At 36.4% G+C, this 26,639-nt stretch overlaps 1 protein-coding gene across 1 annotated transcript in view; it reads right to left on the minus strand.

The window, feature by feature from the left end:
* LRRC4C (leucine rich repeat containing 4C) overlaps window positions 1-26,639 on the minus strand; it is a 365,164-nt gene that overhangs the window by 168,349 nt on the left and 170,176 nt on the right. The window contains exon 3 of the mRNA XM_058161691.1: window positions 22,338-22,421. The gene's annotated coding sequence lies outside the window, so the exon portion shown is untranslated. The remainder of the gene's footprint in view (window positions 1-22,337; window positions 22,422-26,639) is intronic.

Here is a 26,639-nt window from a genome sequence, read left to right on the forward strand (position 1 = left end):
GTTGCATACCCTCTCTGTGGGGGCCAACGACTCACCCCCAACAGTCAGCAATGGAGTAAGCTGGCTGTACCGGGAAGCCGGCATCCACAGTACCTCGGTCTTCGAGGGATTGAGCTGAAGTCTGTTCCTCCCCATCCAGAGCCGTATGGCTTCCAGACACCAGGACATGACATCAACGGCCTTGTTGGGGTGGCCTGGGGTGGATATGTACAGCTGGGTGTCATCAGCGTACAGATAACATTGCACCCCAAAGCCACGGATGATCTCACCCAGCGGCTTCATATAGATGTTGAACAGAAGAGGCGAGAGGACCGACCCCTGAGGCAACCCACATATCAGGAGCCTCGGTATCGACCTCTGCCCTCCTGCCAACACCGTCTGGGACCGGTCGGAGAGATAGGAGGAGAACCACCGATAAACGGTGCCACCCACTCCCATCCCCCCGAGCCGTCGCAGCAGGATACCATGGTCGATGGTATCAAAAGCCGCCGAGAGATCTAATAGGACTAGGACAGAGGAACAACCCCTGTCCCGAGCCCTCCAGAGATCATCAACCAACGTGACCAAGGCCATCTCTGTGCTGTAACCGGGCCGGAAGCCGGACTGGAACGGGTCTAGATAGACAGTTTCATCCAGGTACTGAGGGAACTGTCGTGCGACAGTTGATGAACTATTGTAAGTTAAGGACTACCTATATATCTTTTTAATGAGATAATTCTCTGGTTCCTTCATCTTCTAAGACAGAGGTCTCCAACCTTGTCAACTTTAAGTCTTGTGGACTTCAACTCCCAGAATTCTGGGAGTTGAAGTCCACATGTCTTAAAGTTGACAAGGTTGGAGACCCCTGTTCTAAGAGAAGCTTGTTTCAACTTCAGATGAGCAGAATAAGGAGAGAGTCTAATAATATTCCATGCAGTCATAGCAGAAGAGAATTGGAAGGGGCCTGTACCAGCCTTGGCTGGAATATACATTAAAGAATGTTCCATGATTGGCTATCCAATCTCTATTTTGATGTTTCCAATTAAGGGAAGACTACTATCTCTCTGGATTATGTGCTGATTATGGGGCCGCGGTGTGGCTCAGGCTGTAAGAAGCCTGTTATTAAAACACAGCTGCCTGCAATTACTGCAGGTTCTAGTCCCACCAGGTCCAAGGTTGACTCAGCCTTCCATCCTTTATAAGGTAGGTAAAATGAGGACCCAGATTGTTGGGGGGGCAATAAGTTGACTTTGTAAATATACAAATAGAATGAGACTATTGCCTTACACACTGTAAGCCGCTCTGAGTCTTCGGAGAAGGGCGGGATATAAATGTAAACAAAAAAAATTAAAAAAAATTATCAGTTCTATTTTCAACCCAATCTTCTTGTTGGAAAAAAAATATTAATATTCAGTCATAAAGTCCACCTTTAACTAAATCCATTATTCCACGACCTATACATTAAGAGTTAAAAAAATTGGTTTTCTTCTATGTTACATCCCTTCTAGTATTTGAAGAATGCTATCAAATTCTTACCTCTCCCAGCTATCATTTCAGAATAAATAATCCCATTTCCTTCAAGGCCTTTTCATATTACCTGGTTTCTTAGGTTTTCATTGTCCTTGATGACATTCTCTATACCTTTTCAACTTTGTCTGAATACTTCTCAAAGTAGAGTGTTCAAAAATAGATGACATACTTGAGACACAGCATTGAATGAAGTGAGAATTTTGAATCTGTACTTCTTTTGACACACTCTAACATTGCATCTGCCTTTTGGAGTCACTTGACACTAATGAAATCATAGTCCATTGGTGAAGTACTATTCCAAATATTTTTCACAAGTATTATTGTCATGTCCAATTTCCCAGTTCAGTGCCTATTGTTTTTAGGTTACAGAATGAAGAACATAGTATTTGTATCCGTTACATTTCATTATCAGTTTTTTCCAGCCTGTCTTTTACCTACCAAGGCTGCTTAGTCCTTCCTTTCTATCTCCTAAGGTGTTAGTGTTCCCGAACAATTCTGTGGTATCTGTATTAAATATGTATTCTTGCCACTTGTCTACTGCTAATCAGAATGCCAAGATACTGTAGTAAACTTTTGCTATAGACAAGACATATTATTCTTTGCAGTCTCCGCGATGCAATAGGATAGGGCCGTGATGGTGAACCTATGGCACACATGTCACAGGTGGCATGCGTAGCCATATCAGTGGGCACGCTGGCTCAGCTCTAGCGCACACCAGCCAGCTGATTTTTGGACCTTCTGGGCCCACCAGAAGTAGGGAAACAGGCTGTTTCCTGCCTCTGGAGGGGCTGCAGGGGATGGGGAAGGCCATTTTTCTTTCTCACCTGTCTCTAGATCCCCTCTATGCATTTAGGGAGGGCATAAACAGCATTCCCAGGCCCTCTGGAGGCCCAAAATGACCTATTTCCCAACTTCCAGTTGGACAGGAAGTGACTTTTTTTGCTGTCCCCAGCCTCCAGAGACTCCTACAGCGGCTCTGGAAGCTGGGGACAGCAAAAAACATCACTTCCTGTCCAACCAGAAGGTGTGAAATGGGCTGTTTTGTGCTACGGAGGTCCTCCAAGGGATAGGGAAGGCTCTTTTCGCCCTCCCCAGATGCATAGAGAGAACCTGGAGCCAGGTGAGAAAGAAAAACAGGCCTACTGGGCCATCGCGTGCCAGGAGTGAGGGGGAGGGGGGTTGTGTGTGCATGTGCAGGGCGCGGCACATAGAATTATGGGTGTGAGCATGCACATGCATGAATCTTCCCCCACCCCCCATCCTGGCACGCGATGGCAAAAAGGTTAGCCATCACTGGGATAGGGGTTATTAACAGATGTTACCCAACAGAAAACAAGAAGATAAAGTTGATATAGCAAGACCTGTTCTTGATAAATCTATGTTGTCAAAACATGTTTCCATGGTTACTATTTTGTGGCTTATGATTTACTATAAAATCTTCCTATATATTGATGTTTGTCTGCTAAGCCTATATTCTCAGTTTCTTTTCTTTTGTGTTGAAGATAGGCACTTGATGTTTCACCCCAGAAACTTTCAAGGCAGATCATAATTAAGTTCCTTTAATACCCTAGAATGAAATATATTGGGCCTTGACAAATGCCTGTGTCTCTATTGGCATCAAATCTCAGTTTGTTTCTTCATTCTGCTCTTCCTCCTTGCCAAAGGGAATTCATATCCTCTTCTCAGAGAAAAGTGAGGCAGTTAGATGGTCCTGTTTTTCTTTGCTATCTGTTGTTTTGCCATCTTCAATGAGCAGCTGATATAGTGATTTGTTTCTCTTTTTTTAATTTTGGCCATAGCAACATACAGTAGTTGTTGTTGTTCATATCCTTTGACAGCCTCAGCTTATCCTGGATTTCAGTCTATGTTCCCTTCCTTGGTGACATTTTGTTTTCCACTTCATATGTGTATGCTGTTGTTTTATATTGTCACTATGATGCATATAGTGCATGTTTTATATGCACTATGATGCATAAAAGGGACGTGGTGGCTCAGTGGCTAAGACACTGAGCTTGTCGATCGAAAGGTTGGCAATTCAGCGGCTCGAATCTCTAGTGCTGTGTAATGGGGTGAGCTCCCGTTAGTTGTCCTAACTTCTGCCAACCTAGCAGTTCGAAAGCACGTAAAAAATGCAAGTAGAAAAATAGGGACCACCTTTATGGGTGGGAAGGTAAAAGCGTTCCGTGTGCCTTTGTTATTGAGTCATGCCGGCCACATGACCACAGAGACGTCTTCGGACAGCGCTGGCTCTTCAGCTTTGAAATGGAGATGAGCACCACCCCCTAGAGTCAGGAACGACTAGCACATATTTGCGAGGGGAACCATATTTGCACATATTTGCATTAGATCAGTGGTCTAGCTCTGTTTTGGGTCTCTGCCTCCTGCTGGCCAGCCAGTCTTCGGGTCTCTTCCATGCATGTGCAGGGCGTGCCCATGCATGCACCCACGCCTTGCAGTTTGAGTGAGGGCGGACTCATGTGTGGGGTGCTCATACATGTGTGGTGTGCAGGCATGCATGTGTACACACCTTGCAGTTTGGGCGTGTGCGTGCACTTTGGGCATTCAGTGCCTAAAAGGTTTACCATCACTGCATTAGATGCTTCTTCTGGTCTTCTACTTTTTTCTTTGTTGCTTGATTTTTTTTCTTTCATATCCTATTTTATTCATCCATTCTTGGGTGAAGATCATCCAGCTTGATTTTTACTTTTTCCTGCAAAAGAATCCTAATGACTGATCTGTTTCCTTCAAATCCAAGGCATATGTTTGATTGCAGTTTACTTTTCTTGAACTTCATCACTACATGGACCCTTTCCCCAAATGTTCTTATCCTTCCTCTTTATTAACTCAGTCTTTCTTATTTGTCTCATATTAAGAATAGCTGTTCCTGCTCCTACTCCTTGAAGGAGAAAATTGTCAGCAAGATGATTTGAGAATGCCAAGGTTCTTGCCTGGCAGAGGTTTTTTTTTTCTTCACCAATAGATGTTGGGTTAATTACATTCTGCCATCACTACTATTTCACAGTGCCTTGAAATATCTGATGCTAGCTACTAGAAAGCAGAATCTACCTTTTCTCTTTCATTACATAGGTGACTATAGACAATAGACAATAGACTTTGCTAATTTTAACACAATTTATCTTTGCAATATAATCTGTGGGCAATTTATTGGTGCCAAAGGCCCTTCATATTGATCTCTGAACAATACGAATATTTTAACATATTGCACAACTTTCTATCACTTTTGAACAAACTGTATCTTTCAACTGCTATATCAGTACCAAGAAACTCATCCCGATAGATCTCTGTTTAGGCTTATTATGTTATTATGTCCCTTATGTGTCTTTAGGGACATGGTGGCTCAATGGCTAAGACGCTGAGCTTGTCAATCAAAAGGTCAGCAGTTCAGCAGTTTGAATCCCTAGTGCCACGTAATGGAGTGAGCTCCGGTTACTTGTCCCAGCTTCTGCCAATCTAGCAGTTCGAAAGCACGTAAAAAAATGCAAGTAGAAAAATAGAGACCTTGGTGAGAAGGTAACAGCATTTCGTGCACCTTTGGCATTTAATCATGCCAGCCACATGACCACAGAGATGTCTTCAGACAATGCTGGCTCTTCAGCTTTGAAACGGAGATGAGCACTACCCCCTAGAGTCAGGAACGACTAGCACATATGTACAAGGGGAACCTTTACCTTTACCTATGTGTCTTTATGTACAAGAGTTTATTTCTTACACTCTGAACACTGGCATGGAGACATTTAAGGCTATGGACTTTATGAATATTTTTTTCTGATTATTTATTAGGTATTTTAATAGTAGCAGAAGTACTCCCACTTCCTCCTATTGCTGACAGATCTCTTTGTAGCTTTAACATTTCCAATGTCCAGAGAGATTCAATTTAAAGCTCTCCTCCTCCCCATTCAACCATACCAAAATTTAGCTAAGCACGCTATTACCACTTCTCCTAAAATGCAACTCAATCAGAATTCCATCCCCAAATAATTTATGGAAGAAGACTTTCTACTATCTATACCAATTTTAAAGCTGGTTGTAATTCTCATTTAGATAACTGCAACATGATAAACTGAATTGATTTATTTCAATTCAAACTCAAGACTCTAGGCAGCTGGCAACCATTCAAAAATATATAGAAACATAACACAATGTAAGAAAAAAAAAACACCACATAAATAAAATCATCATGTGAGGTTAAAAAAAAACCCAAACCCATCAACAGCAAAGCCACACATTCCCTGCATGGGATCTGTCAATAAAAGAACCACATTTTTAATGCCTTGCAAAAATCCAGCAGGGGCAAGGCTAATCTAATCTCTGATGTTCTAAGAGTGGGCAACAAGACAGAACCCCCCACCCCTCCTGGCCCCACTAGATAACGGATGGGATCTAATGAATGGGGGCATGCGTAAGAGCACAATCGTGCCTACCGTTCCTATCCTATTGTTTCTTTTTCTTATATATATATGCTTATACTTCCTTGTTTCTCCTCATATATATGTTTATATACTATATAATCTTTTTGTGTGATGCTTGTGTATATTGTTATGACAAAATTAAATAAAAAATAAAATAAAATAAATAATGAATGGGATTCATAATCTCCTCTTCCAATGAAACGGGTAGATATAAACAGAAAAGTGGCCCTTCAAACGATTTGAAATAGAATCAAATTATTCAGTTAGATGGAGTAGGGTAATATCTCTTTAATGAAAGAAAGTGATTTGATGGTTCCCATTAAGTGTCAGTTTTTCCTAGTGTCTAGTTCAAAATGCTGGTTCTAATTCTAATTTTCAAAGCTCTAATGGTTAAAGCCCCTAAAAATAGTAAGATCAAATAAATTGAAGATTGCTTGTATACTTATTCAAACACTGAAATCATTTTGAGATACTTTTTTCTCAGTCAATAACTATGTTAATGGTTTCACAATTATTTCTGAATGCCTATCGAAAGAACCATTGTTTTATACTTTATGGTTGTTTATTTATGGACAAAGATTTTTTCCAGATATTTAAACTGTTTTATATATATACACATATAACAGTTTAAATGTCACACACACACACACACGTGTGTGTGTGTGTGTGTGTGTGTGTGTGTAAAGAGAGAGAGAGAATTGCTACACAAACCAAAAAAAGTAGTTAAATATCAATTTAGAATTGTCTAGAACTTACAACATTTATAAGATTAAAGGAAAAATATAGAGCAATTCCCAGCTTTAGCAGAACATTTTTCCTTCAAACAATTCATTTTGCTATCCATATAAATACCCTTACATGTGAAAAGATCAAGACCTTGGATTTTTCATAATTTATAGAAAGTTATGTTTGCAACTCAAGCTGCTCGTTTAACCCATTTATGAGATGCTTTCCAAACAGCCCGATTTAAGAAAAGACTTCTGCATTACCAGTGTACAGGATAATGTAGAAAATACCTGAAGGCAGTTTTTCCATGTTGACAGTTTTGGTAGATGTGCATCAATTTACTAGGAGCCAGGAATAAATCTGCCAGATAGAGATTGAACAATAGGGGTGCAAACCACATTCTTTCTTGATACCCCTTTTGAAAAGATAGATGGCTCTTTGTCCTGGCAGCATTGGAGCAAGGATATTAAAATATAGTGCCTTTAGCTAAAACAACAGGCAAGGTTCAATTGACAAATGTTCCAAACAGCTTCATGTGAGATGGAATCAAAAGCCGTTTTTAAATCAATAAATGAAATGAATAATTTATCTTCTTTAGGATACTTATATTTCTCTGCAAAATGGAAAAGTGTCAGGCAATGATCTAAGGTAGAAATCCCCTATTATAACCTAGCTGTTCATCTCTGGTCATCTTTGTTAATTATAATCCACTATTTCAGTTTGTTACATAAAAACTTAATGTATAGCTTTTCCAATATTGGAGAGCAAGTTTATTGGGTAGCACTTATTGGGATCTGCTCTATTGCCTCTCATATAGATGGGAATAATAATAGCTTTATTTCAAGGACTAAAATTTTCCCTGAGCTAAGAAAAAGAAGGAAAGGAACCAGTTTTTATCTGAAACTTTCCTCTTTAAATGAGTTGTAACTGGAGTGTCCAGAGTAGTATTAGGGGCATATGATTACTATCAGTTCTCTATTCAATTACAACATTGCTGATACAATTTCAAAAGAAATCAGAAATGAGAAGATAATCTACCACACAATTACCTTGCTATGTAACTTACACTCTATCTTCCTATCTATCTCCCAACTGATTGCTAAATTTTCCTCCAGCACTGCATAAATGGAAACAGACAAGTTTAACATAGTACCCTTTGGAAAATCTGTATATTTTGTGCTCTCCAAAGTCTAGAATTTTGAGCTACACAGTACATTTTTGTTAGGGCACTTTTGGTGTTAGAATCACAACCCCTAAGTAAATAAGCAGAGGATTAGAAAAAAGGAAATAATTTTATAGCAGTTTCTGATTTCTGGGGAAGAAATGGTGACCTGAAGATGACTCTGTTGAAAACGGGAGGTGACCACCATGACAGAATGAAGAGCCAGTGAGTAGATCAGGTTTTTTTTAATTCCTGTCTGGACAAGGAGAGGATTTGAGATTATCCACAAGTAATCCAGACAGTTGTTCCTTATGTGGAGACCATGAGATGGTGGTCTCTGCTTGGTTTAGAGCTCTGGGAGATGAGAGAATAGCCATCTTGCTCAAACCATGATCAATACTTGTGTTCACTGGCTTACATAGGTTTACATAATTTCTTTTCTAATCACTTTCAGAAATTTCCCATGTTTTTCAGGTGATAGGAAACTTTGGATAGACCCATTTTAGAGCACTGGATGGAAGTCCGTAGTAAAATCCTTAGTAAAATAAGTTTTAAATATAAGTTTACGAACTTACTTTTGGGTGGGTATGGATAAACAGCAAAAGGATGGTTAAAACTTTGGTTTTAAAAATGTACAAATTGATGAAAAATTTGAAATAGATTTTTGTAATTAAAAGAATTGTCATGGGAATATACTTTTGTTGTTAATTCTTCTTAAAAACATAGTAAGATTTTAAAAATTGGAGACTAGTGGAAACTAGAAGGAACTAAAATTTACAGTGAAAGGGGAAGAATAATAATTGTTCTTACAAATATAGAATGAAGCAAATATTTTAAACATTGGAAATATTGAAAGATATTTTTGAACAATGAACCCTGAAATTAATTACAAGAATGTCTCAATAGCTGGATTGTGTTTAAGATTTTATGGAAAAGGAACAAATTTTACTTGACAAGATTGACAGTGATTCGGCGGTATCGAAGACTTCTGGCCCACAGTGGCTCAGGAAGTAAGCGCGCTTCCGATTATCCGATATTCCTTGCAGTTCGTTAGCTTCGAGGAAACACTCGAAACGAGCCATGTACGACCCCCATTTCTCCTTGGCTGGGTTGAATGGCACTGGCGGCATATAGCTAGACATTGCTATGTATCCGCTCTTGATACTGGCTGGGTTTGAAACTAAGTTGCTCCTTCAGCTCTTTTCCTAGTCTCACTGCCTTCAAAATCCCATCCTCGTCGCCAATGTTAAGTTCGGGCAATGAAGAGGCAGGAGACGATACAAGTGACAACAGCTCTTTGGTTTATTGTGATCCCAGCAAAAACCAACAGGCAAAACACCTCTTTAAATAGTATTTTGGCTGAGGCATCAGCCAATCAGCAACGTGCAATTTCCCGCCCAAATTTCCCTCCTGAAATTCAAATACATTACAGATATGTTGTTTTAGTAACCCTTAATGAACTTTTAAGTATTTGCTTATTTATTTTATTTTAGGAAACAGTGATAAATTACTAAAATTATAGTTGTGAGGAAAGGGGAAATCATTTCTTTATATATTTCTTTTTCATCCTTTTTATTATATTCTTATATTTTATTTTTTTCTATTTCTATTTTTTCTTTTCTGCATTTTCTATTTTTTATTTCTTTACTTTGAATTATTTTGTATTATTGCAATTATCATTTTTAATAAAATCACTATTAAAAATAGAGTAGTTTCCAGTTGCCTGCCAATATCTCCATAGGAGAAGAAAAGACAAATGCAAGTTTAGTGTAAATATATTTACAATGGGAGTTGAAGAAGAATTGGCACAGTACAAACAAAGTATTTTTAACTTTCTGACCAAAAATGAAATTATATATGAGTGGGGCACTAAAGTTAGTGCACTGAATCCCTCAATATATAAAAAATAGATCACTCAACTATGTCTCCTGAAATTATTATTTTTTTAAGATCTAGATCTCTGCATTTATATTTTTGGTTTACTATCTATATTTCAAGAAATTCTTCATTTCATTCATTCCTGTCTAAGTCATGCTTGGTGGTCAATACAGAAGGAGTATTTTTCTTCTTAGTAAAGACAAGATAAGATGCACCAGATTGGTTGCTAAAGATGTATAGCATTCTGATCCATGAGGCTCAAAGAAAACAGTTTTTCCAAACTTCTGAGATAAAAGGTCTGGTCCTATATTTGATGAATTAATTAATAGTTTAGAATACTTTTATTCTAAACATAAAATAAATTATTAAAAATAAAAAGTTAGAAAGTTCAGACTGTCCTAGAAATTGTTGATATAGTTCTACAGAGGAATTATTGATTCTGACATTTGTACTTCTATAAGTGTCTGGTTCAGTACAGCAACTAAACAGGGCAGGTACACACTCCAATGGATAGTTAGGACTGCAGAAAAAACAACTACAACCAACCTGCTTTCCACTGAGGACCTGTATATGACATGGGCCAGAAAGAGGGCTGAGAAAATATACAGACACCCTCACATCCTGGTCATAAACTGTTTCAACTTCTTTCCTCAGGATGGTGCTATACTGGAATTGCGTGCCAAAACAACTAGACACAACAATATTTTTCCCCTCATGCCGTCATTCTACTGAACACCTAATTACCACAGTACTGTCTTATGTCTAAGGATATTTACCCATGCAGTAAATATCTTTCTCATATTTTCTACTACCTTCTTCTATCAGTATCTTGTGATTATATTACTTTGTTGTTTGTATACACTGAGAACTTATGTACCAGGCGAATTCCTTGTGTGTCCAACTTGACCTTCTATTCTATTCTATTCTATTCTATTCTATTCTATTCTATTCTATTCTATTCTATTCTATTCTATTCCATCCCATCCCACCCCACCCTACCCCACCCCACTCCACTCATTATTTTTATATCTTACGGACTGGATCCAATATCTAAATGTTCTCTTATATTTATATATCCTACTACTATTCAGTTAATGTAGAAGAGATGCTACTAGATTACAGCTGTTATGACCTGATATTTTTATCCAGAGAGTTTAAAACGTACACTCAGTGGGGGCATAAATAACAGAATATGTTAATCAGCATCACTCATATTGAAATCAGTCAGACTTAAAAGTCTTAATGCTTCCTTGATTGTTTTCTTAACTCCCAATAAGCTAGAAGTAGTCTGTCAAAATGCATTACTAACAAAATAGTGATATGCCTATCTATTTTGCTGGGAATGTTTAAAAAATGACATTTGACCTATTTTATTTTACAAAAATCTAATTTTCTCTTTTAAAAATGGTAATAACTTCAAAATGATCCTATTTTACAAGTGTTTAAACGAATTTGTTTAAACACTTGTAAAATAGGATCGTTTTGAAGTTATTACTCTAGTAGCTGAAAAATTAAAATAGCCATATGAAACATAGTAAAATTTACAAGTGAAAATTAAAACCCCGATTTTGGCATATTAAAATTCTGATATGTTTTAACCATATACATTTCAGTGATCATATTATATCCAATTTTCAGCATACTTAGTTTTAAAAGAGTCTTTCAAAACTGTCTGCCCAGAATAGCAAGCATTCACTGATTATATTTTTTTTCTTTCAAAATGGAAACCTTTAAAATAGAAAATTAAATTCTGTTATTACATTGAGCATTCCTGTACAATGTTCATATATTTGTTAAAGTTCACAGGGAAATATCAAGCATTTTCACTGAGATATAATCTTAGCTATACCCATTACTACATGTTATACCAGATAGGAGACAGAACTTTAGACTTGTTGTAAATCATATACCAAGAATTTGGGTTTTTTATCCCTTTTCAAGGTTCTGAATCTGCTGAGTTAATCCTGATAAACTAAACTCTATTTCCCGTCATTCCTAAAGAGCATGGCATATGACCAGGAATAATGACAGTAGTATTCTAACACATCTACTGGTAGAAATGGAAACCTTTAAATTAGACCAAGCTGCTTTTGAATATCAAAAATCTTTCTAGATGGGCACAGATTTCCCAGAAAAAAAATATGCATGTTATTTTTTTTCAAACATTCAAAAGTATGGAGGTAAAAATGGTGCATGTATCAACCTCATCCCTGAGAACACTATTTGTGTTCACCAGGGGCGGGTTCCATATCCTGTAGCTACCGGTTCGCTCATGCGTGGCGCTTCTGCACACGGGCAGAAGCTTCTGTGCATGCGCATAAACATCTGGGCAGGTGGGTGGAGCCACCTGCTGCTGCCACTACCGATTTGCCTGATCCGGTATGAACCGGTAGCAACCCACCACTGGTGTTCATTGAGAACAGTTCTTTGTAAGATTGGGAATCCCCTTAGAATCAACAGATTTAAGAAATGCAGTATTTTTTTTCAGCCAAACTGGGTTACAATCACCTTTCAGTTTTTCTGATTCAATCCAAAAAATCTAGGTTGAAGAGCCCAGGGCAATAATCATGTCCACTTTATGATTAGGTTATTGGTGTACCTGATAAGGACTTTACTAGTTTTAGTGCCTGAAATAGGAAAAAAATACCCCTTAAATCTAGCAATTGGGTTTCCCCAGCCAACCCATCTGCTACTGGCCCATGTCTTTGTCCTTTCCAGTATGTCAACTCTGATTGTTTTCCTGGGGTAATGTCTGCCTGGTTTACAAATGCTAAGCTTCTATTCTCCAGTCCAGACTCATGCCTGCTTAAGAACTAATCAACACTATCAGTATCTTCTTCTGAACAGATGATCAGCTCAATGAAAGGCTTCTGTTCCCCAGCTGATATCCAAGCTGTTAGAATGTGATCTTAGCAGCAATTATGCACTCATTTATGGCATTCCCTTCATTTCTCGGTAAAATCTACTGCGAAGAGGATGAAAAATTAACCGCAAAAGCAACCAGTTATTTCAAAACCCTGTGCAGAAGCCAAAGCCACCACCCATCCGCAAAGACACATCTCAAAGAAACATGTGTTCTATAGGTAATTTTTGTCCATCCTTGAATTGAGGTATTATATTCTAATGTCAAATGTAGTCTAGTTGAAAATCAGCAGCTACTTCCTGGAGAAAGAACATATTAAAACTAAAATGTTGCAGATGCTTCTTGTTAACTTAATGCTACTTCGCACAGATACTTTCTCCGTTTGTTTGTCTCTGCAGCTGTCCAGCTGGGTTAAACTGCCCAAGTCTCAAACAAAAGCAACAATTTGTAAGACAAGACATCTGTGTTTTATATGCACTGTTTTCAATAGGAGACAAATTGCTTCACTGAAACTAGTGACATTCATGTAACTGCTGAAGCTAGCATCAACAGAACTTTCCTTCAAATACACAAATGAAATGCCTTCAGATGCATCCTTTCAACCTAAACTTTGCAATTGCACTGATCACATAGATTCAGAAAACAACTGTCCTAAATTAGGATACTCATTAAACAACTTAAAAGAACAATTCCATTATCTGATGACTGTTTTCTTGGACCAACTCAGGTCTCTTCTCATGAGACAAGACATAAAACAGTCTCTTAAAGGTTACATTTCTCTGCTTGGTTTGTTAACTTAAAATATGCAACTTTTGCTGGATGTTTTGGTTCCTCTTTTTCAAGATTATCAATTTTTGACCCTATTTTTCTCTTTCATTTGTATTCTTTGGAGCTAGATTTAAAATTCTGCAAAAGATTTGGTTTATATATCCTGGATGTCCTATAGAGCAAGTTTTCTTTTAAATATTATTTTGGCTATAATTAGCTTAAGGTTCTAGGTTTTATCATAATGCTCATTAATTTACATTTTATCTGGCACAAGGTAATTTTCTCTTTTTATTTCATATTATTCTCAAGTCATTTTTAATATCAGTTGCATCTTTAGCATGTATTTGGCCTTTGTATTTCTTCTATTTCCTAATTTGCCCACAGTTACTTAGATGGGAAGTGAGACTTCTAATATTTTCTTTTGGTCAACATGTCCTGTTAATCTGGAAGAAAACCAACTTATTTTTCTTGCCATTTCTACCATGTTTATATTATTTACTATTAAACTGATTGTCATATCATATGTAGGGAATAGGGCTGTAATTCATATTAGGACATTATAAACTCTATTATTGATGGATGCATTTTGGATAAGTTACTGCAGGCAATTGTGGGTATTTAAGCAACTGCGGTTAAGACTTAAAAATAATAGAGTAACAGAATTGGAGGCGACTTTGGAGGTCTTCTAGTCCAACCCCCTGCGCAAGCAGGAAACCCTATACTATTTCAGGCAAATGGCCATCCAATCTCTTTTTAAAAACGTCCAGTGTTGGAGCACTCACAATCTCTGGAGGCAACTCATTCCATTGATTAATTATTCTAACTGTCAACTGGAAAATTGTTGATGTTCTATCATTCCATAGTTGTAACTAATGAACACGGTAAGTCGTATTTTTCAGCGTTTCTATACAAAAGAAGTAATTTTTAATGCAAGCCTCTTTTTCACTCAATATTTGAGAACAAAATTCCCTATCAATATTTTTCTGTCTGTTGTCTGTCTGTCTGTCTGTCTCTCTGTCTGTCTGTCTCTCTCTCTCTCTCTCTCTCTCTCTCTTTCTCTCTGTCTCTCTCTCACACACACACACATACACACACACATTTTTGGCAAATTATCTATAAATTCATATGCTGTATGTATTGTACGTACACTGTAAAGTTTAAAATTAAATCTGAGGAAGCAGAAATAATGTTTTAGAAGTATTTTGTGACATGTTGATATACTGTTTATTTCTTGCAATACCCTTTGAATAATGAATTTACATATGCTAGCTAAAGTTTTACCAACTCTTAGAAGTCAGTGGCATGATTGATAAACAGCAAAGATAAGTTATTAGGATAAAGATGGATTCTGTCAGCAAGAAATCAAGAAGATTTTATTCACAGAAAAACAACTGTGTGAAAACAAGAAATTGATGAAAGTAAAACTTTTAAGAAGCATAACATCAATAACATTAATATTTAAATACTTTAGAAGTAGGAAACTAAGTAAAGGAAACTATGTCTCTGGGTGATAGAGTTAAATACAAAAACAAAACAAAACACCCCAACCCTGTAGAATTGAATGAATGACTAATGAATAGTTTGGTCTGCCTTCATATGAAAGTCTAAGGTACAGATACAATGTTAAATTGGGATCCAGAAGACCCAAATTCTCTGTAGCACTTAATTGGGTGTTCTCATGTACATGGTATCTCTGAACTCATTTCTCATTGGTTCCAGGAGAAACAATGAGTTCAAAAAATGATAAGTATCAAAATAAATTTTCCACATAAGGAATAATGTAATGAGTTACAAGGCAGTAGATACTGACATTCTAGCTCATGCACTGAACAAACAATGAGCACTAAAACAAAATTTTCATGTCACAATGCTTTGAGTACCAAAATCAATGAGTTTCAAAGCAGTTGAATATCAAGGCACCACTGTACTCCTAAGATGATGTTGTAGAGATAAAATTGTGTTAAAAGTATTATACTGTATATACAGTACCATCTTGAACTCCAGGAAGACATGATAATAAATATATAGGAAACTTCAGAGTTGTCATCAGAAGCAAAGATATCTACAGTTTCTTCAACTACAGGAATGGTAATTAAATGGCAGCTATAGCAGTGCTGAAATTCAATTTTTTTTTACTATCGGTTCTGTAGGCGTAGCTTGGTGGGCGTGGTGTGGCTTGGTGGGCGTGGCAGGGGAAAAATACTGCAAAATCTCGATTTCCATCTCATTCCAGGGGAAGGATACTGCAAAATCTCCATTCCCTCCACGCTCCAGGGGAATGATACTGCAAAATCCCCATTCCATCCCTACTCCTGGGGGAAGGATATTGCAATATCTCCATTCCCACCCCACTCTGGGACCAGCCAGAGGTGGTATTTGCCAGTTCTCTGAACTCAAAATTTCCATCACCAGTTCTCTGAACTCAACATTTTTGCTACTGGTTCTCCAGAACCTGCTGGATTTCAACCCTGAGTTATAGTATATATTAGGAGAATATATCTAAAAGAATCTAATTAACATTGTTGGGCTATTTGAGAATATTGCATTCTGCAAGTCACTGTATTAATTTCAGTGAAATGGAATCACGGTTTTCTTATAATCATTTATGGAAGGAAATCTGTAATGGCCATATCTGTGATTCTTTGATTTTATGATATTTTTTCATACACAGCGCAGTTGCAATGCAAACAGATGTCACATTGAACATTGTATTTCTTCTTCATATTAGATAGTGGCTTCTACATGTTCACATCTGCTGTGACATCTGGTTGAACTGCATTTATATTATATGTTAGGGAAGCTAGTTTTTTCCCCCTTTAAAACAATTTTAAAAACCAGAAATTTTTCAAACCATTACAAGCTAAAATTAAAAAACAACAACATGCTGTTCTGAGCACAATCAGCACAACTCTGAGTTTTATAGAAAATATATGTACTATTGGAATTAAATGCATAAACATTTATTATAATTGCTAATTTCCAACTTAGAAGATAACAATGGCAGATGGTGATGGTGATGATGATGATGATGATGATGGCATTGTTTGCCTCTTCTTTTGCTTGGAATTTTCAGGACATTTTTTACTATTTTATAATTAAAAATGCCTGCCTAGATTTTCATCGGTAACAGGAAGGTGATATACTATCAAGTGAATTACCAAATAATGTATACATAGATTAGCTCTGTTGTGTTCACAGCATAGAATAGTTATGGTGGAAAGGGAAAAAAAGTATTAGACAGATTAAAACACTGGCACTCCCCTTTATTAATTAGAAGTCAAATATTTGACATAATATTTCTGAAATGCTTATTTTTACAATTAAGCAGTTCATAGTGCAGAAAAAAACACACTAAGGGATGGCTAAAATAACACAAATCCACAGTGGCAGAAAATTTCCAATTCTAGAGATAGCTGCATAAATGGTGACTATAGTTTTTGTCCTTGGAGGCAGGAATAAGAACGTAAGAAAAATAATGATGAAAGAAATGAAATGTTTATGTACTTTAATGTACATAAACTGTACATTGTCCTTCTTTCCTAAGCTAAAATCAGCTTCAATGAACATTTGAAACATTAGGTTTTATTTAGTGGACCAATTTCAGTTTGTTTTGGCATAAAAAATAGACTATAAATGCTTTAATAAAATAATAAGAAACATTTGTATGGTTTGTATAAATCCAGAGAAGTACACATGAAGAACAGAAAGTGATCAAACTGATTCTCAAAGATTTCCAAAAATTCTCTCAGAAAAAATATATCTGGTCAAATTAGGCACACTTTTTAATATGGTGACAGCCACCAGATGAATAAAACTGATATTTCATTTGTATTAAACTTGGATAAAAAATAAATATAAAACTGATATACCTACAGTATATCAGATAAAACAGTTTATGAAATTATCTTATTCTTATCTTATTCCAATTATTTTAACTGGAAATAATGAAACTATTACATCTGAATTTTAGTCACTTTCAGATTAGTCACTTTGAAAGATTAGTCACTTTCATTTTGCATAGTTTTCCTCTACCAGAATTTTATTTTAAGATAGCTGTTATCCATTTAGTTGAGCATTTATTTTGGATCAATAGCTGTTTTTTGGGGGAAAAACAACAACTTGATTTGCTGTCTTTTTTCCAGGCAGAATGAGAGCAAGTTCTTCCAAAGTGCACAACTGTGGGTGCCCAGGACATAGGGTTTCCACTTGCAAAGCAGGAGCCTGCCAGAATTTACTTTAGACATTGTATGGATAAGTTATATGTTCGCTTTCCTAGACATTTTAGTAGCTTTAGTAGCTGTTTGAGCAATTTCTCAAGCACCTCAAACTTGCTCATGACTCCTTAGGAACATAATCTAATGATCACCATATCAGAGAACAAGCATGCATAACTTGAAGTCATAAAGAACAAATGTATGACTTTTTAATTTTGTTTAATTCCCCATCATTGTATTCGCTATCTAATGGTTCCACTTAAACCTTGAAATATATTCAAGCTCAAAGTCTGCAAGATATTGTAAAAGGTCATTTATAACAAGGAAATGGTAACAATTTGGCAATAGCAATATCAAACTACATCCAAGTTTGTATGAAATAACACCTTATGTTAATATGAGATATATTACATCAAATCCAACCACATGGAAAATGTGAATATTTTTACATAATCAATCTCACACAATAGTTATATGATAGAATATTTTTTTCTAGAGTAGGAAGAAGGTGACATTCAAACACCATGTTTCAAAATGAGCCAACAATGTTCTCCAAGAACCAGAATAGAACTAAGGATAAGTAACAGTGGGCTATGACATTTTGAACAGATTATCTTGTTTTACCAAATGCTGCTTATTTTGGGGATAAATTGCTAACAGAAATAATTTAAACATCTGCGTAATGGAAAAGGGAAACAAAAAAAATGGTTTAGGAAGGACAGGGGAATATCAATAACAGCAACAGTTATTAGAATATTGTATATTACACCCTCAGCTGAAACATTTTACTCATTCTAATTCATGTTTCAGATTTATAATCATTTTGCTATTTGAGAACTAAAGGAGGTCAACTATGTGAAATAGTGAACAATGCAATCATAAAGAAAAAAGTATCGCCACAAAGTAGTGGCAAAACTAATGGGAAACATAATTCTTCAGAATGCCCCCACACAGAGATTACTAAGGCCTAAATGTGTGTGTGTGTGTGTGTGTGTGTGTGTGTATACATACATATATGGGTATACATACATATATGGATACACACACACAAACACACACACACACACACAAAATTGAGGAAAGCTAGTTTTTTTAAGAAATACATATCTGTAACACAATTATGGATACAGACTGAAGTGACATCTTAAAAACAGTTGTTTGAACAAATGTGTCTGTGGAAAAGGCAGAATATATAACAAATCACGATAAACAACAACAGTGGGGGAAAAGGGAACTCTCCAAGAGCAAATAACTAATGTTGTTGTTGCAATCAACAGTTTCTCCAATTATTTTTAATTGCTCTAAATTTGCCTGTTCTTTCACAGACAGTCAAATGCATAAGTCAAACCCTTCTAATATTTCTTTTTCTTGTAGTTGGGTAAAATGCCACAACAAATCAAAGGCTGGTGTGATGTCAGTTGCCTTTATGAAGATTATATTTTCTAGAGGTTATTGCAAGATCTTATGGGCAGGTGTACCACAATTTACTAAGCCCATTATCCCAAACACTGGGAAGGGTGGGCATCCTTTCTATGTCTCGCATTGCTGTTGCCTCTTAATAGCCAGTCGTGTGAAAGAATGCGAGAAGTAATTGGAAGAAACTGGTGGATGATGTGGACAAATAGGTGATCTTGCATGTAGCCCTCTTTGCTTTTATTGTTGAGAAAATGAGGGAAATATTTTTATTAAGGAAAATTGATAACTGATTTAAATTGGCTTAACTACACATAACTCACTGAATCTGTAATGGAGATAACAAAGTTTAAAAGCTAGGTAGATGCTATCGGGCTGATGTTTTCCATTTTCCAAAGGATGCAGGATAGATAGATACAAGCTCAGATAGAGGGTTTTTTTGCAACTCTTTAAGATAAAGCACTTTGTTTGTAATTGATGCCAAATTCACCTTCTGCTGATTTGGGCCAGACACTCTCAGGCATGTCCAAAGTATTCTATCCATTCTTCTATCCATTCTTCTTGTGGCAATGGCTCAGATATGGAACCTTGGATGAATCTTGGGGCTCCTCCGCTTTGTCCCCATGACTCTTGCGGCTTCCCTGGAGAGTACCATCGCTGCCCCTGATAGTAGTAGCAGCTCTCATATGAAGCAGTTCTACAAGCTTCATTCCTGAAGCTGGTAAAAGAAAAATATAAAAACTAAAAATGACAATCTTTCCTCCCATCTCAAGGGTCGGAAATCTTGGAGTTTGTAGTTGTGCACTTTTTCACAACTGCGGGAAAGCCAGACAGACAGCAGAAAGGCAAAAGGTCTAGAGGCCTACTACACACAAAGAAAAACAATTTGAAGCCTTTAAGGTGTCCCTGGTTGACTGTCCCACTTCAGCTACCAATGGGACTCATGTAGGAGACTATCTGCCATGTATTTCCATATTCAGAATGATAACGATCAAACAAGAGACTGTTGGCCTATGTTGGTTTTGTAGCTGTAGGTAGATTAAATTAAGTCACCTCCAGGAACAGCTGTTTTACCAACTTTTTTGTTATGTGTGTAAGTAGGCCAGTAAAGAAGAGGACAAAGAAGCAGAGGAAAAGCAATAAGATTATAAAAGAGTCTGATCAAGAGCTAAAGTTTCATGGGATAACTAGTTAATAACTTCTCCTTCTACATATGCTGTAGGCGCAGTTTCCTGTATCCTTTTCAAGTACTCACAGATGAAAGTTGGTAGCGTTTCCCAGTAGTTTAAAGACATTTTCATTTCAGTCCTCTATTTTCAGATGCTTATAGGTTTGAAATAAATTAGCCTCTAGGCTTGAACTTTCTTTTTCTAAGCCCCAAAGGTGGTAACAGTTTCAAGGGAACTGACAAAATTCTACTTGGCAATTTTTTTTAGCGGTCCTGTCATGAGAAGGGGAAGATAATAGTGTTTTCTCAGCATGTATGATGTTTTAGACTCTTTTTCTTCTTTTTTCTCGTACAAGAGAAAAAGTGAACACAAATGCTTCTCTTTTTGGACTGAAATTCTTGGCACAAAACCATGCTCATCAGGTGTCAACAAAAACCTAAGTATCAGCTTTGTTGTTAATAGCCTTGTGCTTCAGTCAGCACATAGGATTTCTTTCTTTCTTTCTTTCTTTCTTTCTTTCTTTCTTTCTTTTTTCTCTTTCTTTCTTTCTTTTCTCCCATCCTCCCTTTCTCCCTTCTTCCCTTTCCCTTTTTCTTTCTCACTGAATATGATAGCAAATCCAAAATAAAGTTATTAATTGTGGGAAATTGCTTCTCCATAATCTTTTCATATAGAGAACTCTAAATTGAAAGAAGCTGGAAAGATTGTACTAACAGAAATTGCCTGTATATATGTGTGTGTTTGTGTGTGTGTGTTTATGTATATGTTTATAAGGGACATGGTGGCTTAGTGGGTAAGACACTGAGCTTGTCAATAGAAAGGTCGGCAGTTCAGCAGTTCGAATCCCTAGTGCTGTGTAATGGGGTGAGCTCCCGTTACTTGTCCCAGCTTCTGCCAACCTAGCGGTTTGAAAGCATGTAAAAAATGCAAGTAGAAAAATAGGGTCCAGCTTTGGTGGGAAGGCAACAACGTTCTGTGCACCTTTGACATTGAGTCATGCCAGCCACATGACCACGGAGATGTCTTTGGACAGCACTGGCTCTTCAGCTTTGAAACAGAGATGAGCACCGCCTCCTAGAGTCGTGAATGATTAGCACGTATGTGCAAGGGGAACCTTTACCTTTACCTATATGTATATATATGTATATATATGTGTGTGTGTGTGTATGTATTTCTTTGGAGTTGGACAATATAATACAATACCCAAATTTATAAATAATCTTATTTTTGGATGCCTTTTTTGCCATCTCTCTTATTTCCTTAACAACAAAACAAAAAAACTGACTTGTGTCCAATTTGTGCCTTTTGGCAAACTGCAGTTTTCTTGGCAAGAGAACTAGCTTGCCATTGCTTTCGTCATAGGTCTGAGAGTGTGACTGGCTCAAGGTCACCAGGCTGGCCTCATGCCAAAAGTGGGAATGGAAATAGTGGTCGCTCAGTTTAATTTCCAGCTGTATCACTGTATTTTAGCCATCTCATGTTTTATCCATCAATAAATACTCCAATTTCATGGAAAAGAAAACATGGGTATCATTTTATGGGTATTTCTGAATATAACTCCATAGAAAAAGTTTTTCTGTCTAGGGAATGCATCTTGTAAAATAAGATCCTGCATGCATATAACAGTTATGCTGAAAGAGATATATTTGTATTTAAGCTGTATTAGTATTATGTTATGAACATATATATCTCCATCCTTATGCATGATCAAATTCCTGATCATCTTTGCAAATCCTTTTTGTTATATCATGTTAAATTTACTAGATCCTTCTTGGTGTGTTATATTTCCACAATTAGGTTTCTTATTTATTGTGAAGACATTAGATGCAATGTTCCATGCATGTACTAAAAATTAAAATCTACACAAATGGGAATTATTTTTTGCATAAATATACTTAGAATTGTAGTGTTAATTTTATACGAAGTAATACATGGATATTGGCAGTTAAAAGAAAACCTACAGCAACAGTACAATTGGCTAAAATAAATTGTCAAGAAATTTGAGGAGATTCAATGTTCTCACAATTTTTGAGAATGAAAACACAAAATTAATGATGCAACATTGGACCTTATTCAAAATTAACTATTGAGATAAATAAGAAAATGAAATTACACCTGAGAACAAAATAAATATTTGTTCTGAAAATATGACTTTATATTTTATAGATTGGCTATAATATGTCTTCAAGCTATGATCTGTCTTACCTGAAGAAATCGTATCTAATGTTTGATAGGAATGACAGTTGGCTTGATAAAAGGATTTGTTTCTTGATGAAGATAACATTAGTCCTGCAAGAAAAAAGACAGAGTTACTATAAATCAACAAAACTGTTTTTTTATATATATGAAAAATCAGGAAATATTACCAAAGTTCAAAAAGTTTGAAATTTATCCAAGCATAAATGGCATATAAATGATTATAAAATTATATAGAAGAATCTTTTCTTATTTTTGAAATACCTTAACTAAGTGTTATTTTCCCCTTGAAATCAGTACCATTGAGGTTCCAAATTATATTTACAAAATTGGGGGGGATGGATGGACTGATGGATTTTGAAGCCAAACTTTACTTCAATGCATGATCAACAAATCTGATTGCTTCAGAATATCTTTACATGTCAAACAACCTAACATATCAATTACTCAGAAAACTACTGGAGGGTATTAAGATATTTGATGAGTCAACATTTAGAAAATACGGGGCCTTACCATCCTCTTAACCACATAACAAAATCCAGAAGAATTGATTTTCTTAAAGTTGGCTTATTATTAATTATTATATGAAGGGTGTTAACTAATTCTAATTTAACCAAAATTTTAATTCAAAACTTAACAAGCAGAAAGCAAACATAAGCAGAAGATTGAACACTTCTGTTGATCAGTAGATCAGTTGATTTGCATTCATGTCTGCAGGTTGTAATATTAGAGAATGCAAAAACACAAAATTATGGGTCTTACAAAAGTCAAAATTATATCATGATCTGTGGAAAGTATGCTATCATGTTTAGCACTTCTCTATGGGAGGGAAGTAGTATGAACATAGGTGAGGTAGACCAAGGGTTTATGATTTGGCTTGTATCCCTGGATGAATTTTCACACGCACATGTTTTTAAGAGAGATCAGCAGATTTATTTCTCTTTTGACCTCTTGTTACAATTCAATTTTGTGAGTTAGCAAAATGTAGATTATAGAATATTCATAATGAAAATGTTATGTCTTCATATTGAGGAAATCCAATAAAGTATTTCATTGGAAAAAATACGCTTCATTTAAAAGCAAAATAAAACTTCTTTTTGGCAGAAACTGTAGTTTTGCCAGTAGACTAAACATTCTTGGAATCAGCATTTGAAGCAGATAATTATTATCTTTCATGAAGCATTATCATACTTCTCTTTCTTTATTCCTATTATTTACAATGCCCTACTTAATCATGTACTTATATATTTTTAACTTAAGGCAATATCACATATATCTAATAAAGTACATTTTAGTTCATGAAAGTTTAAGCCAGATTAATTAGTTATCCTCAAGTGCCACAAATTTCTTTTCTTATTGTTGTTCCAAAAAACTGATATGCCTAAGTCTGTGAATAATGATATTAATGACAGTCATAATGCGAGATTCATTTTCTATCTCTTTCTGAAATTTCTGTTAATTATCTTAAAATTATTAGAGACCTTCAGGATGGTAAATTTGAAAAGTTGCCAGGTGAGTTTAGTTTTAACTCGGAACAGTGTTCACTTAACTCTAATAAGTGACACTAAACAGAACTAAAGATTATAAGCAGAAGGAAAAATATATAAGCCTGATTTTGATTTCAATTAATACTGGGTCCTACAAAGTGACCCAATATGTCATAACTTTAGAAATATCAAAAGGAGATCTTTGAAGAAGTGAGACAGAAATTGGTAGTTACGATATCAACACTATCAGTAATGATGTCTGAGATGTCTGAATCTCTGAATAGACTATGTCCCCAAAATGTTTATGGTGAAATGACAGATGTGGAACAAATTTTATCCAACAGAGAAACTATTGAAAGTGGAATTGTAAATGACAGGCCAAGAGAATGATTTGGAAAAGAACACATGATTGGCTATACAAAAGGGACTGGTTTAAGTTTTAAAAATTAAAAGAGAAATACAAATGATAACTCAAGAGAATAACCTGGAAAATATTTTGTTAATGAATCTACAAAGAGCCTTGTTAAATCCTTGAAGTACTGTAGTCTTTGCCATGGGATAAAGAAAAATTAAAAAGAAACCTTAAATCTTATAGTGATATTTGAAAGAACTTCTTCTTTCTTTTTCTTGTACTTTGATTTTTTCTATTCTTTTTTCTTTAAGTTTTTTGTGTGTTGCTTTTTAAAAATTATACACAAACACACAAAACCAATAATAATGCCACATTCAACAACAAACAAAATTTCTTGGGTACTATATACCAGTCCAAAAGATTTTGCTGCTTCCTTATGTGGACAACACTTTAAATTTTTTTAAAAAGCTTAAATGTATTAATCAAATATCAGTTTGTTCCTTCATCTTTTTACCCTCTTGCACTATTTTTCTGCATCAAATCACTTCTTGTTACCGTGTTTCCCTGAAAATGAGACCCTGTCTTATATTTTTATAATATATAATATAATTATATTGAACCCTGAAATAAGCACTTGGCTTTATTGCCACGCGCTCAAAAGCCTGAATAGGCTTATTATCAGGGAATGTCTTGTTTTGGGGGAAATAGGGTAGTTTCATTAGGACTGCTCTACAAGAAATGGCAGGGCTGGTTTTAAAAAATTCTGGTTGCTAATGTATTTTCTGATGTATCTTGGCATTAGGAGAGCTATCGTCTCATGAAATGCAGATGCTAAGATTACTCATTAGAGTTATCCCAGACTTTTTACATTTTTTGATAGACACACCCATCCTAAAATGTTGGCAATTGATTTTAACTCTCCCCTCATCTATGTCAAACAAAGTTGCTTTCCTTCAAGTCTATGCAAATCAGCCAGCTGTCACCATATCAGGATGAGTGAGAATCATGTGTAAAGGGATTGTAATTCAATAGGGTTTTTTTCCCCACTGTCTTGGGCAAAAGGACTTGGCATGTCAGGAATGTAGAGGAACTCTGCCTTTGATTACTGCCTTCGAAGATTCAACTTTAATTCAAAGAGCCTGAAGCTATTTCAGAGTGAAAAGAAGTCACATTCCAGAAGCCATATTTCCCTTAGTTGATGAAGAATTTTTTAGCCCCTGTACTTTCTGGCTTGTGATTTAACACTCCTTCAGAGAATTAAGGACTACAAATCCGATTCATTAGGACAGGAACTACAAATAAACAGCAATGAATAATTTAAGTCTCATGGAATGTAAACTGCTATAGACCAAGATGTTTTTTTGAAAGAAGAATCAGACTGTGGAACAAATAGTGTTTCCCTCCTCAGTTGTTTTTAAGGGGGGAAATACATGAAATCAGATTCTGCCATTAATTCTGCCAGAAGGTAGCAAGGGGAAAATTAGTGATAGAATATTAAAATATCTGCTGACACCAATTCATGACAAAAGGCAGGCATTTATTCCATCAACTTCTAGAAGCAAATTGAACACTTATTAATGCATACCCTGTTAGCTAAACTCATCTCCCTGTCCTTCAGAACTGCAGAATGTTGTGTAGAAAAACCTTATGTTATTGGAAGCAGATAGTCTTTGCCTGACTGATTGCTGAAAGAATGAAACAAGGAGTTTCAAGGTATTTTATTATTTATTTATTTATTTATTATTTACATTTCTATACCGCCCTTCTCCGAAGACTCAGGGCGGTTTACAGCCAAGTTAAAAAGACATATACAAAAATTAAAACACAATATTTGAAATTTAAAAATCTGAAACCATAAGGCCAAATATTAAAATAACAAGAAATAAAACCACTCAATTAAAAATTACTCTTAGGCCAACCCTGCTCGTTGAAACAAAAAAGTCTTGAGCTCGTGCTTAAAGGCCCGGAGGTCGGGAAGAAGGCGTAGCCCCAGAGGCAGTTCGTTCCATAGGGTAGGTGCCCCAACAGAGAAGGCTCTTCCCCTGGGGGCCGCCAGCCGACATTGTTTAGCTGACGGCACCCCGAGGAGACCCTCCCTGTGGGAGCGCACAGGTCGATGGGAGGCTATTGGTGGCAGTAGGCGGTCCCGTAAGTAACCTGGTCCTATGGAGCGCTTTAAAGGTGATCACCAACACCTTGAATTGCACGTGGAAGACCACTGGCAACCAGTGCAGCTTGCGTAGGAGAGGTGTTATATGGAAGCTCCCTCTATCCCCCGCGCAGCCACATTCTGTACCAGTTGAAGTCTCCCGGTGCTCTTCAAGGGGAGCCCCATGTAGAGAGCATTGCAGTAATCCAGGCGGGAGGTAACGAGGGCATGAGTGACTGTGCATAATGAATCCCGGTCCAGGAAGGGACGCAGTTGGTGGATCAGGCGAACCTGATAAAAAGCTCCCCTGGCAACGGCCGTCA

This window comes from Ahaetulla prasina, chromosome 1 (assembly GCF_028640845.1).
Source record: "Ahaetulla prasina isolate Xishuangbanna chromosome 1, ASM2864084v1, whole genome shotgun sequence".
In the NCBI taxonomy this organism is placed as follows: domain Eukaryota; kingdom Metazoa; phylum Chordata; class Lepidosauria; order Squamata; family Colubridae; genus Ahaetulla; species Ahaetulla prasina.